Raw genomic sequence first — 13,947 nt, 5'->3', positions numbered from 1 at the left:
AGGGGCGCAACTAGACTCGAACTCCTACCCAGGTGCAACAGTCTTTTGTGGCGCCCTCCCCCATTTCCTCCTTCTCCATGAATTCCCTCACCAACAATGCACCTCATCTCTCTATAGCACTGTGGGAAAGTAGGATCTGCTTTCATGGTCACTTCCACTTTTTGCTGGTGTCATTATGTTTTTCTGACTAGTCTATCTGGGATCCTGCTAATCAGGACCCCAGTCTGTGCTTCCTCCCAAAATTGGACATGACAAGTACCTAGGTACCCCCCAGATTGGCTACTGATGTACCATTGTAAGTCCTTAGTATATGGTACTAAGGTACCCAGGGCATAGATACACCAGGGCCCCCCCATGGGCTGAAGCATGTATTATGCCACCCATGTGAGACCACTCAAATTGTGACTACAGACCTGCAATTGCAGCCTGAGTAAGCTGGTGCTAGCACCACTTACAACAGATATAGGTTTCCCTATATCTGAGGTCACTGCACTTAAAACCTATAAGTCACCCCTAAGTCAGGCCTTTCAATTCTCAAGACAGGGTGCTCGGTTCTAAGTATGAGGGTGCCCCGTATGAGCAGTGCACCCCTACAACCTTCGGAGTCCATTCTCCTGGGTTGTGAGTGCATCAGCCATGACGATACATAGAGTGGCCATGCGTCATTACACGACGGCCATCTCTAAACTGGCTGTAACAGACCCTTTTGTGTTTGGTATGAAACATGGAATCATATCCCAACACTGTAAACGGTGTAGAAGGTATGATTCCATGCACTGTAAAGCTCCTCCAGGAGGCCCTCAGTGCTCCCGGTGCCAGTCTTCTAGACTCGAACAGCAGGTAATGGATGCTGCCAAACAGAGACACGATTCTGCCCCCTTGCTGCTAAGCCAGGCTCAGGCAGGGGAAGGCAGGACAATAGGTTTCTTGTCATAAGGAGGTGTAACCACCTCCCAGACAGGACTTAGTATATTGGGACAAGGTGGGGCGTTTGCCAGCACCACTGAGACTGCTTGAAGGGCACATTTGGTGCCCTCTTTGCATACTCCAGTTCAAACCAGCTTAGGGAGCCCTTGGCTCCCGCTCTGGCGTAAAACTGGACACATGACATATCCTCCCCACTGTCCAGCCCTTCCTCTGGGAGGGGCCCCATAATTGTCCCAACACTCTGCTTAGGGTACTTAAGTGCTTACCTGTGGGTGGGTCCCTAGATTTATCGTGGGACAAGATTTAAATCCAACTCCACTTCCTCTTCGACTTTCTGGGCACTCTGGATTTCGCGTTGGGAACCGAGACTGCAACTGGGGAGACTCGTTATGCAAGTCTTCTGCAGCGTCAGTGCCCATGCTCCATACAGGTTCTTCACAGAGCCTGTGAACATCCAAGACACCTGAAGGAATCTCCCTTGGAGTGAAGTAGTCGCTCCCCTGCATCTGCAGGCACCGCAACGCAGGTGATCAGTCTGCTGATCCTGGGCTCTCACGGACTCCGAAAGGCTCAACAACACAGATGGTGGTTCTGCAACTCTCTCGAGGCCTGACCTGTCTTCACAGCAAGTTTGAAGCCAGTATCCCTCGTCTGAATCACTGGAGCAGAACCCCTGTGCACTACGTCAACTTGCTGTTGCCAAGGCTTGTTGACATTCTCCTCTAGAGATCTTCGGGCTACAAGAAGCTCCAGCCTAAAGCATCTCCTGCAGCTAAGATCTTCGTCCTCACCGCATTCTCTGCACCGTGGCCCTCCATCCCTGGTGAGCTGTTCGAGGTCCACTTGCGACTAATGTGCCTTTGGCCTGTGGGTCCTCTGAAGGGCCTTCTTTGGCTCTAGTAGGCTCCCCTGCTTTATCCAGACCTGCTCTGACTTAACTGATCGTGGTGAGTCACTTGGACCTTGCTGGTCCCGACATTGCCGTTGTCAAGGCTTGTTGGTGCCCCTGGTGGACACTGACCTCCTGGCTCTCGACACCCAACGTGGGAAAGCTCGTAACTGACTCCTGGTTGCCCTCAGCGTTGCCTGGTCCGCACAGCTGCAACTTCAAGGGCACCGGCAACTCTCCTGCATCTATCAACATCGGTGGGCATTTGCCTTCTTTGCCTCCTAGTCAGTCCTGAGTGGCATAGACTCTATCCCCTTTGCTTGCAGGTTCTTATCACCTTGAATTCACCTTTGGGTTCCACGGGACTCTTTCACCTTCTTCGCCAGCGGCATCTTTACTGAAGTTCTCCATTTAGGTCTATGGCGATTTCTGACATCACTTCACACCTATGCACTCGGCTTCCCTGGTGAAGGTATCCTGGTTCCTGGGGTATCCGCGGGTGGTGTGACTCTCCAACCTCCCATCTTCCACTGGGTTTCTTCAGGGTCCACTGGAAAGGGTTCTTCTTCTTTAAAACTGCAACCGCGACTTACCCATTGACTTGTATTGAACACGCGCTCATGTTCCCTCTCTGCATATGACCTCCGTGCGGTTCCTAGATACTCACCTTGGGTGGTTCCTTGGGTCCCGAATCTTCTACGTCCTCTGGGTCCCCCCCAGGAACCACTGTGCATTTGTGCTACTTACCTGTTCTATTACTGAAGTATTTTGTGCATTGTGGTAATATCTCCGGGTAGGAGATATTGCAATGTGTTAGTGAGTGATTATAATAAATACTTCTTTTTGTAAGTGCACTGTGTGGTTCTTTTTTACTTAACTCACACCATAAGATAAGGTAGTGGTAAAACAAGCTGCTTAACACTCCTTCTGGACCGAGCCCGAAGGCTGCTCTCCACAACTACCAATTAGAGAGCTTTCTATTGTTGTCTAGACCACTAAAATCACCATAAGGGTTATCTGGATTAGTGCAGGGTGCTACACTTACATAAGTGAGTACCATATACTATGCCAGCCCCCTACAAGCACCTTTCTGACAAATATTTCATTTTTTTATAGCGCTACTCATAGGGGCATATTCACAAGAACGTGTGATAACTACAGCAAGAGTAGCTTAACGCAATTCTCATCTTCGCAGCCCATCATGGGAAAATAACCCTGTGTCAACGTGGAATTCACAACAAGGCAGTACCATGCAATAGTCTGCCGAAACCATGGACAATGTCCGCGATACAACCACCTCGATGGAGATAAAAACACAAACCACAACACCAAAAAACCTGCGATGGGCCAAAGCGTGATGAGGAAATCAGCGACAAGCAGCGCCAGGCCTGCAACTCACACCTGGCCAGCGGGAAAAATCTCCATTAAAGTAGAAAAAAGCACCCCAACACAAACTGACCAACACCCAAGCACCATGGAGGCAGCCGGAGCAGGCGCAGAGGACAAGCGCAACCCCACAAGCAACCAGACGACCAGCCAGGGACCGGGGGGACAAGGACAGGAAGAAGAGGAAGATGAAGTTCAGTCCGCAGGTGAACAGGATCATAGTCACAGAGGTGATGGAACACCATCAACAACTGTTCGTCACCTCCAACGTGTCATTGGGCACCAAAACTGGAAGATGGCGGGACATTGTGGACAAGGTGAATGCTGTCGGAGAGCACAAGAGGACAATGGATGAGGTCAAGAGGCGATGGAATGACATCAAGCGGAAGACCAAGGAGAAACTCGCAGCCAACCAGAAGGCAGCAATGCAGACTGGAGGTGGGGGCCTAGCGTCACAGCTTGAGCTGGATGACATGGAGGAGCTGGTGTCGACAGTCATCAGTGTGGATACTGTGGCCGGAGTCGGGGGACCGGACACTGCTCGAAAGGACACAACACAACCGCAACAGGGTGAGGGACCACCAGATGCTGGGGGGACGGGTGGAGATGGCCACAATGGCGCACATGCACAATCAAGCAGAGCACAGTGCACACCCTCAATGACTCTGGGTCATCGCCCAGTTCCATAGACTGTTGCAATGTACAATGCCATGCTGTCTGAATGTCAACATGTACCATGCGGCTACATACATGTGGACACATTGCAATACACCATTTCCCCTTCACATTGCAGGGCCACCGTCAATACCCTCTGCAGAGCAGTCCCAGCCACTCTTCACTGATGACGAGGAGGACAACCCCAGCATCGACACCCAAGCCCTCCTAGACATCATTGACATCATCCGCGACTCACCTCCAGGATCAGGACTGACTAGCTGCATCGAGGAGACCCCACCCACCAAACAAGCCACCCACGGCCCGCCAGTCTCCCAAGACCCCCAGGAGCAACACATGGCCTTCCAACGGCGTGTGCTGGAGGCCCAGAGGGAGACGGCTGAGCAGGTGCAGATGGGGTTCGACCTCATGGCTACCAAACTGGACGCTATCCATGGGTGTCTAGACCCGCTCCATGGCCTTCAACGAGCCCTGACTGACATCGCTGGAGTCCTGACACGGTGAGAAGAACACCTGTCCGCTCAGAGGGGCTCCAGCGATAGCAGCCGTGAGCTGGCACACATGCGTAGGCTAATGGAGGACATGGTGAAGATGGAGGCGGAAAGGATGGCAGCCACCGCTGTACATCAGCGAAATGTAGCTGGGATCTACCATGCCCTGCAGACCATCATCAAAGCATCGCTGCCACAAGGCATGGCGCTGATGAATGCTGCTGACTCCACACCATCCACATCTCCGCCCCCTGGTGTGTCAGTGCCCCACCGTGCGGCAGGCGTATACACTCTGGCACCTGATGTGTCACTGCCACACAGTGCGGCCGACAACCCTCCTCCGGCCCCTGATGTGTCGGTGGCACACAGAGCCCCAGCCGGTACTGCAACATCCACAGTGGGACAGAGCACACATCCGGGGACGAGGACGTGGATGGGTTTGTGATCAGGAGGTACTAGCATTCATTTCCGCCACCTGGCCTGTTACTGCTTGGTGCCGCACATGGCCCCATGACCTACCACTGACCCCTGAAACACTCTGATGCCCTCACCTTGGACAGCGACATGGACTGCCATATCCTGTTTGATGACCAATGACACGGCTACCAGACTGCTGACTGCAGACTGTACCCTACCTCTTCCGCAGTACTAGTCATCCCCGGATGGTCTCTGGCTGGCCCTCCACGGGCCCATATTGTGTAGTGTGCTCGGCATTGCCCTGTACCGCTCCAGCTGCAGGACTGCACTGGATGTGCAATAAACATCCAGGTATGAATGTGTGGTTGAGTGTAGGGACAGTGATGTCCCTTGCGTCAATGATGCTAAACCTGTGGGATACCAGTCAGAGGGTGCTACATTGCATATTGTTAGGCTTTCCTGTTTTCAGTTTCTATTTTTGGTAAATTCTGGTGGTGTTTTTTCAGTGTTCTCCAGTGATTTCAATACCTCAAAAAAACAGTGCTTTTCAGTGGTTACTAATTACCGCGCCATAAAAAACAACTGAAACGGTGTTTTAGGGACGCTTTGCTTTTATTATTGTTTACTTTCTTAATTGGTGCATGGAATATAGACAGTCTATGTACAGTGTATATGAGGTTTAAAATACATTTTTACAAGTCGAATATATTGTAGTAAACCATACAATATTTCTTCAGTGAATCTTTGGTCATTCGCGCTCTCTCTTTCATACCCATGTGCACTTTTATTTGGGAAAAGGCCCTCTCGACATTGGCACTTGAGGCTGGCAACACCAAAACAGACAGTACACAATTTGCCAACTCTGGCCACTGACGTAGCTTTCCATGGCAATACTGGTACACCTCAAGGTTGACATTGTCTGGGCCAGGTTCTGAAACATATGAGTTGAACTGGGTGCATAGGCCCTCAGAGGTGTTAAAGCGGTCAAAAATGAAGCTGTACTTCGCAAAGTCTGGAGAAAATTCCCCTTTACGGAAGGGATCTAAAACTGAGTACCAAAGTGAGGTTTCATTGGCTACAAACGCCATGGTTGGTGAAGAGACATTTCTATGCATCATAGCTAGCCATTTCTCATGCATTCAGGGAGTTGCGACTGGGGGAGACTTGTCTCCATATTTACAATACAAACACTGGAGATTAGTATCTCCACACTAACTTCAGTCTCTTGCATTGTCAATCCCAACACCGGGCACTGCCGCCTTAAAACATTATTTCACAATGTGGTCTCCAAGCAACACGCTCTAATGCTGATGCAACATTGGGGGTATAAGACCACAAACCCATTACAAATTATTTCACAAAAGGAGATGCTGCACTCAGGGCCGGCTTTAGGGCGGTGCCACCGCACCGGGTGCTGGCTTCCTGGGGGCGCGGAGTTTGAAAGTTTATTAAGCTTTTGAAGCACCTGCTGCAGCGTTTCTTTACGCGGGCAATTACCAGGCCTCACATAAATGTCAAGAAAACTCGTGTGATTAATTATCTTCCTGGAGAGAGATCAGCATTTTGTATAGTTGAGGTTTTGATTTAGGCGAAGTAAGTGCAGAGGGTTAATATGCCTGCTGCAAAGAACGTGTACCAAGTAGATTACAGAGTGGGTATGATGTAAACAGATCAGCAGGTTACAGCTTTCAAAAGAGACATCTTTTTGTTACTTGCAATTTATAACTTAAAGTCCTAATATAGAATAGTGAGCTATTAACTTTCATCCCAGAACTGCATACACACTGCAAAGTATACATTATTAGAACATTGATTAATGTTGCAAAAAGGGTTAATTTGGCTAGAAATCAATTCTTATTATTAAAGAAAACTCCCAACTATGCTGTTTCTTTTTCGACTGTGCATTGGTGCTTCTCCACACCAAGTACTCTTAAGCTATACTGCCTACCTGTATGGATGACATGTCACTCCTACACTTCCAGTCCTTTGGCTTATGTAACATTTCTTATACACTGATTTACACACGTATGATTGATTGTCTCTGTGTAATGTGTTTGTGATGCAAAGTGCTTGGACACCCTACACTGGTATGAGTGGCGCTATATAACTAATTCAATGCATCTGAGAGAGTGTGGTTATGGTGACTTGGTCACTGCTAAAGGGTGCTAGTGAGAGAATCCGTGGTGGAGGTGGTTATTGGGGGGCGCCAACAAACATTGTCGCACAGGGTGCCACCAGCACTAAAGCCGGCCCTGGCTGCACTCCCAGGGACTTTTGCAAAATCCATTTATTCGATCAACAGTCTTGAAGCTAAAACCCTACGATGTGTGTCGACCGCTGTCATCTTCAAGTAAGTGGGGTTTATAGTAAGATCAACTTTCATGCTAATAACTTTTAACAGGCATTATTGGAAATGTGTCTTTATAGTTCCAGCACAGTGCTGAGCTATTTTAAACCTTTTCAGTTGTTTCCTTTATAGTAAAATCCTATGACCATTGCACTTTTCTTTGCTGTTCCAATCTGAAAAGATGAGCTGCTGGCCCCTTGACCCTTTCTCCCAAAGCAATGATAGACCACATCAATGTCTTTGGTGCAAGGGACTGGTGCTCTCCATATTGCTCGTTAGATAAGGGTGAAGTTGCACTAGGTATATTTATGGTATTACGACCGCGGAACACTGACTCATACATGCCAATGTTTCAGAAGAGCAAATAGGGAACATTTTTAGAAAAAATCGGGAGAATGGGGCCTTGAATCGGGTTACTCTCATGTATGGGCTTTGGAAGTGTGCTGCTGCAGGATCGGACATTTGAAACGCAAATGCATGTTTTTTTCTTCATGGAGCGCAATGGCAGGCAGAAAGAGGGTGATGCAAGTATTGTAAACTGGCCTGGCAGGTTGCTGGCAGTGCATACACCCCCGGGCACGCACACAGTACTTCACAGGTCTTTAAAAGACCATTCGCTTGTTAATGAGGCTTTGTTGGGTTTTCACACCATCTAGAGCCCCTGCAGCACCACTCTGACTATTGCTGGAAGAATTAGCACGTTACACAATACCAATACCTGCTCCTTAAAAACATGTGACTATTTCATGTCTTGTGAAACGAAATTTGAATACGTGCTCTTGATTTACTGTTTCTTTAAAGTCGCATAAAACCTTAAAGTTTCGAGATGCAGGCAGGGACAGGCTTTATACCGCCGTTTGTTAAATAACTCCGCATTTATGACACCAGTTCCTACTCCAAGCACAACTACATAAAGCCCTTTCCACCGACGGGGTGCACTCATTCGCAGTACGCCAGACCCAAGCGTGAATGCACTACAGTGTTTATTCAAGCGAGAGTTTTACTGTACACGGCGATGGACATTCGAGGGCCTAGGCAGACGCATTTTCTGTTTTGGTTTAGATAGCCGCGCGGGAACGGGGGGACAGGCATGTTTTTTTTTAACCTGGAGCAGCTAAAAATAACAGACATGATAAAACTGCATTAAGCCTTTAAAAATGCATTTGTTGTAAAAGCCGAGACTCTGCCCACGAAGTTCTGTTCAGTGGGAAAGCCATGACTTTTAGTCAGTGGCAGCTATTGCGGAACAGGAGTGGCGGGGGGCGGTATAAAAAATAAAAATAAAGATCCCTTACCTGTTCACGCTGCACGCTTTTCGTCGTCCCCTGCTCTTCCTCACTCCTGGAACCACCCAGGAGCCAAAGTTTTCCAAATAACATTTTCTGAGCCTTTTGGGGTGAACTGTGAAATCTTAGAGACACGGGCGCGATAATTGACACCACATGTCTCGCGCGCACACCACTCGTTTGTACAAGGAGGGGACCTAGTTCCTGGCATTGACGTCAAAACCGTGACTGTAACCCGCATTTTAAAATTATAAGAGCAAACAGGTTTCCTCGAAGTTGGTGTTCAGTTAACTTTAACCGCCATATGATGAGAGACACAGAGGCAAGCAGGCAGTTTCCGAATGTATTGACCCTGTAAATACATAGAATCACTCCGTAACTAAACAATTTATGGACTAGTTACTTGTTTAGAAAACAAATATTCTATTTTGGGGAAAGGGAGTCCATCGGTTGCACTATAAGTAGCCGACTTCATCTTCTATGTTATTGCTTTCATTTAAATTGGGCAACGCCTTTTATTTTTTGCTATGCGTGTGTGCTGCCGCTGACAGGTATGTGCCTCACTTTTTTGTTTGTACCCACGTGTACACCCGGCCCTTTATTTCCTCCTCCGCCTGCCTGCGCAAATCTCCTCCCAAAGTCATGGTGGTCTGCTGCACCAGAAAGTGTTAGGTGGAGGCGTGGAGCTCAACAGCCGCCTGCACACATTCCTTAAACCTCTGCAGACGTGTCTTTTAAGCAAAGTGAAATACTCCCCTTCACCCACCCCCTCCCAAAGCACAAAAGTTACCAAGACTAAACGCATACTGGAGCGCCCAAAACCGCACTCGGGTCACACATGTTAGCATGCGCATAATGGAGCTATGAACTAGAAAATACAGTTGTAAAGTGCCAACTACACAATACCCGCATAGTGCATTATTCATCCATGTTATGTCTGCTGAGGATACAATGTAATACGTTCTTTATGCTGTGGCTGGGAGTGAGCACAGATCAGCTGCCTCCCCCAGGTCTAGCTGTGAATGTCTCTGAAGTGTTGGACACCCCCGTGCTCGTCCTCACATTCTTTCATCATCCGGAGGCTCTCGGAAGGTCCGGGCAGGTCGGGGGAGCTCAGGAGTCCATGGTGAGTCATCTCGTAGGACTCTGCTGCAGCAACCCAAACACCAGTGAGCCGTGTGAGGACCTCCATGCCCCCCTGCCCCCCCGGTGATGGGGTTGCGGGTCAAGAATCCCCGCAGAGGCCACATAATGCTGCAGGTCCTGACAGCCTCCACGCTCTACTGACATGTCTCTCTGGGGGACAGGGGCTGGGGGGCCTCTTGTGGGACCACAGGTAGGGTGGATGGTTGCCTCCCCAGCTGGAGGCAAGATAGCTCGTATCTCAGCTCCTTGTGGGAGGTGCGCTCTGTCAGCAGGCCCTAGGAGCTCCCTTCCGCCGTATGCCGCACCCGCCCGAGGAGCGCGCCATCATCCCGTCTTCATCGCCGGATCCCACCGTCTCTTCCCGCTCCATGGCTGTGCCCCAGTGTTGCAGCCCCGGCCTTCAAGTGCCCCGGTGTCGCAGCCCCAACCTCCACTGCATATAAATTAGCATATTAATGCATTCGTGTTAACAGTACAACTTTTGCTGTAGTGGACTCACTTTTCTTAAAGAATATCGTAGATAACTCATGATTAGCCCTGAGTGTGACCCTCGCAGATGTGGAGAAACACGAGTGGCAAGACAATCTCTCCCTCACATTCATAGGAGAATCGAACTCTCTGGTGTTCTTCCGTAACTTATATATTCCGACCTTTGGCTCCATCAAGTGGCCAAAACGCGTAACAACAATGAAAATCAGTGACACTCGGTTTAAACCGGGTCAGCTGATTTTCGTCCGGTAGGGTACTCTCGGGCATAATCGGTTAAAACCGAATTCCGGACAGCATACATATTGTGTACCGGGTCCCGTGAACGCTACAACATGGACACACTCATCAGTCACTTCCATGTCCCGTCATGGACTGCACCACGGCCAGATCCCATGAGTCATTCTTGCAAGCCCTGCGCTGGTCCGGCGTATGGCATGCCAGACCACTCCTCTTACGCTCCGACGGGAGACCCTCATTGCTACCTGTCGCAGGCATACTCGCTGGTGATGTGCAGGTTTCTGGTCTAGTTGTCAGCATGTCACAGCCACTCCCTGAGGGCAGGTTGGCATGCACACCATACCCATCCGGCACAGGCGACACAGGCCATGTGACTCCACCAACATCCCCCTCTGCCGGTGGTGACTGGTTGACGGATGCTCCACAGTTCTCAATCATAAATGGCCCATGAGTTGTTGCGCACCCGAGGCCTTGCGGCCGTCACGGGCCTGCCACCACGTGGTGCTGACTGGGGTTGCACAGAGTTAGTGGCACCTGGAGCATTGCGGCCGGCACAGGCACCCCGCCACAGGACGGTGACTTTGGGTGCACTGAGTTAGGGGCACCTTGAGCTGCTGAGCGGGTGTGCAGCCTGCGATGATGCCCCGTCCCGGCGGTCCAGACAGCTCAGGTTTTGTGTGCCCTGCTGGACCGCAGTGTAGGCCAGAGCCAGCGGGCAGCATGGGCCTACCGCCACGTGGCATCGCTTCCGGGATCACAGGGTTGGTGGCACCTATTGGGCTGAGTGGGTGTGCAGCCTGCGATGAGGCCGGATGCCCTGGTATGGCCTCTGCCATGGAGTAATCAAGACCCAGCACCAAACATGAGACCTGGTGGCCTGCGGAGCGGGGCAGCATGGTGTGGAGTGTGCCATGTCCGCGGGCCCCGGGCTTGTGGATTGCAGCGGCACGTGGTGGGACCTCCTGTCTGCATGCCGGTGGCGGAAGGTGAGCAGTGCAGCCTGGGTGGGCATGGTCCGATGGGCAGCGGGAGGGGCTGGGGTGCCGCTGTCTGGGTGTGCATAGGCAGGCAGGCGATGTTGTCTTGTGCAATTGTGTGTACTGTGCCAAACATGTATCTGGACTCTGTTTCAGATGACGGGTCTGTCTCAGATGTGTGACCTAATGGTCCGCAATACATGCCGGCAAGTGGTTGGAGACACACCGGTGACAGCAGGTGAGCAGTGTGGCCTGGGTGCACAGGGGTGGCTCCCTCTCTCTCTCTCTCCTCCTCTCTTCTACTCTCTCTCCCCCCTCTTCTTCTCTCTCTACCCCTCTCTTCCTCTCTCTCTCTCTCTCTCTCTCACTCTATCTCTATCCCCCTCTCTTCTTCTACATCTCTCTCTCCCCCTCTCTTCCTCTCTCTCTCTCTCCCCCTCTCTTCTTCTCTCTCTCTCTCTCTCCCCATCTCTGCTTCTCTCTCTCTCTCTCCCTCTCTTCCTCTCTCTCCCCTTCACTCTCTCTCTGTCCTTTGATGTGCGCAGGACACTCCTTCTCATCATGATTTTTGTCTTGCAGGCTGTGACCTACGGATTGGCCAGAGGGGAGCCGCAATGTGTCTTCATTTCATTTCAGTGTTCATTGTAATAAAGTTTGATTTGTTGCTTCGGAAATTAATGTGCTAATTTTTGTGACGGCACATGCATGTCACCAGTTGTGATTCTGCGACATCATGCGGATAATTTTGTATGTGATTGGGTGTAGCTGATTTGGCATGTCTTTGGTCGGGGGGGCTGGGGAGTGGGGGTCCTGGGGGTGGTTACAGTGGGTGTTGTTTCCGTTTCGGCCCTCCGGGCTGCATGTTCAGTTGCCCGGGTGCATCTGTTGTTATTCAGGTCTGGCTGTAGGCTGGTCTCCCTTTTGTGGTGCAGGCTGTGTCCGACTTAGCACCAGGTCAGAGCAGGTGTTATTTTCCTGCTGCTAACGCGCCTTATCACCTGTTTCGTGTTCTTATCGCAGTTCTGTCTGGTCATTGTGAATGTTGTGGAGTGGTGTTGTCTCGGCTTTGGGCACGGGAACGCCTACTCATCTCATTAGCGATAGTTGCGGGGGTCTTCTGTGGCGATGTTTTTTGCGGCTGCTATCACATGTAAACTGGTGCTCTGGGCTGTTAACACCAGCTTGGAATTGGGGCGATAAGTTTATCGCAACTTTGGCTGCGATAAAGTGCCGTTAAGTCAGCGATAGTGCCTTGTGAATATGCCCCATAGTTTACTCCACTCAGTTCGGTGATCTGCATGGTACACGTTCTTTGGAGCAGGCAGATTAACCTTCTGCGATGTGTGGGTGGCAGGAGTGCCCATGTGAGTGCATGGTGAGCCATGCAACAGTGTGAGAGTAGTGTAAGAGGAGTGACTGAGGTGACCATATGAATTTGTGTGCGGATGTAAGCACAGAGTGGGACGAATGAATGCATGGTTAGTTATGGGCTTGTTTGATTGTTTGAGTGAGATTGCAGATTGAGCAATGAGGGGGACAGGTGAGTGAAGTGTCACATGAGTGCAGGGTGAATAGTGTGCTCTTGTGACTGCAGGGTGAGGTACAGGGTGACCAGCGCAAGTGCATTGTGAGTGCAGGGTGATCACTGTGAGTGCAGGAAGAGCGGGTGAACAGTGTGAGTGCATGGTGATCAGTGTGAGTGTATTGTGATCACTGTGAGTGCAGGGTGAGCGTGAAAGTGAACGGCGAGAATGAGCAGTGAGTTATCTGAATGCAGGGTGCATTCCCAGACACTTGAAGTAACTAAGAATGTTATTGACGGCGGCGCAGGGTTTAAGATCTAAGTTAAACTATTGCTGTTATGGCATTAATCAGTGATCGAGGGTAGAGGAAATAAATAATGTGCTGATCCTGCAACAAACTTCCAGCCTTATGATTAAGGTTGCCAGCTCATTATTTTTATGTCCCAGACAGTACAAAAATAAGAAGTCGCCTAAAGCGGTATTTTCAGCACTTATCTGTGCATACTTCAAACAGCAAATATAAATAGAAAGCACTTTTAATTGTGGTCTAGGGCTGTCTAAATGATCCATGACTGATAATTAAAGGGGACAAAGACAGGAATGAATACATACTTTTTATTTATAACCCTATTTAGTGTCAGGACAAGGTCTTTGCAGGCTCTTTAAATACAACACATGGCTGGCATTTTTTCTTTTGGCAACCCTACTTTATATTCCTTTTCAAGACATGCATTGTCACACTACAGCAGTAAATGTAAAATGCAAATTTAAGGAATAGACAGAGTGGGGGCCCGGGTGATACTTGAAGCAGGAAAAAACACTAAGCCTCCGTAACCAGTTTACAAAAGTATGTAAATATGCAAATGGTCTTTAAAGACCTGTGAAAAACTCGGGCGTGCTGGAGACAAGACTCCAGACACTGTCCAGCCGAGCCCACAGCAACTCGAGCTGCAGCAGCCCGGCTGAGACATACGAAGGGGTAGGGGGGGCTGAAGCCCTTTCAGCCCTATGGGCGTTGCGTGCTTGGTGCCATCCTGTGTATGTAAGAGGAAGAGTGTGAACACTTATGGACACCAGTGTAGGCGCTCATTTCTGTGTCAGTGTAGTAGTGTGTGAGTGTGTTTGAGCGTGCAGCATTACTTTATCTTCTAGTGTCC

Source organism: Triturus cristatus, chromosome 7 (genome assembly GCF_964204655.1).
Source record: "Triturus cristatus chromosome 7, aTriCri1.1, whole genome shotgun sequence".
Lineage (NCBI taxonomy): Eukaryota > Metazoa > Chordata > Amphibia > Caudata > Salamandridae > Triturus > Triturus cristatus.
This window is presented reverse-complemented; position numbering follows the sequence as displayed.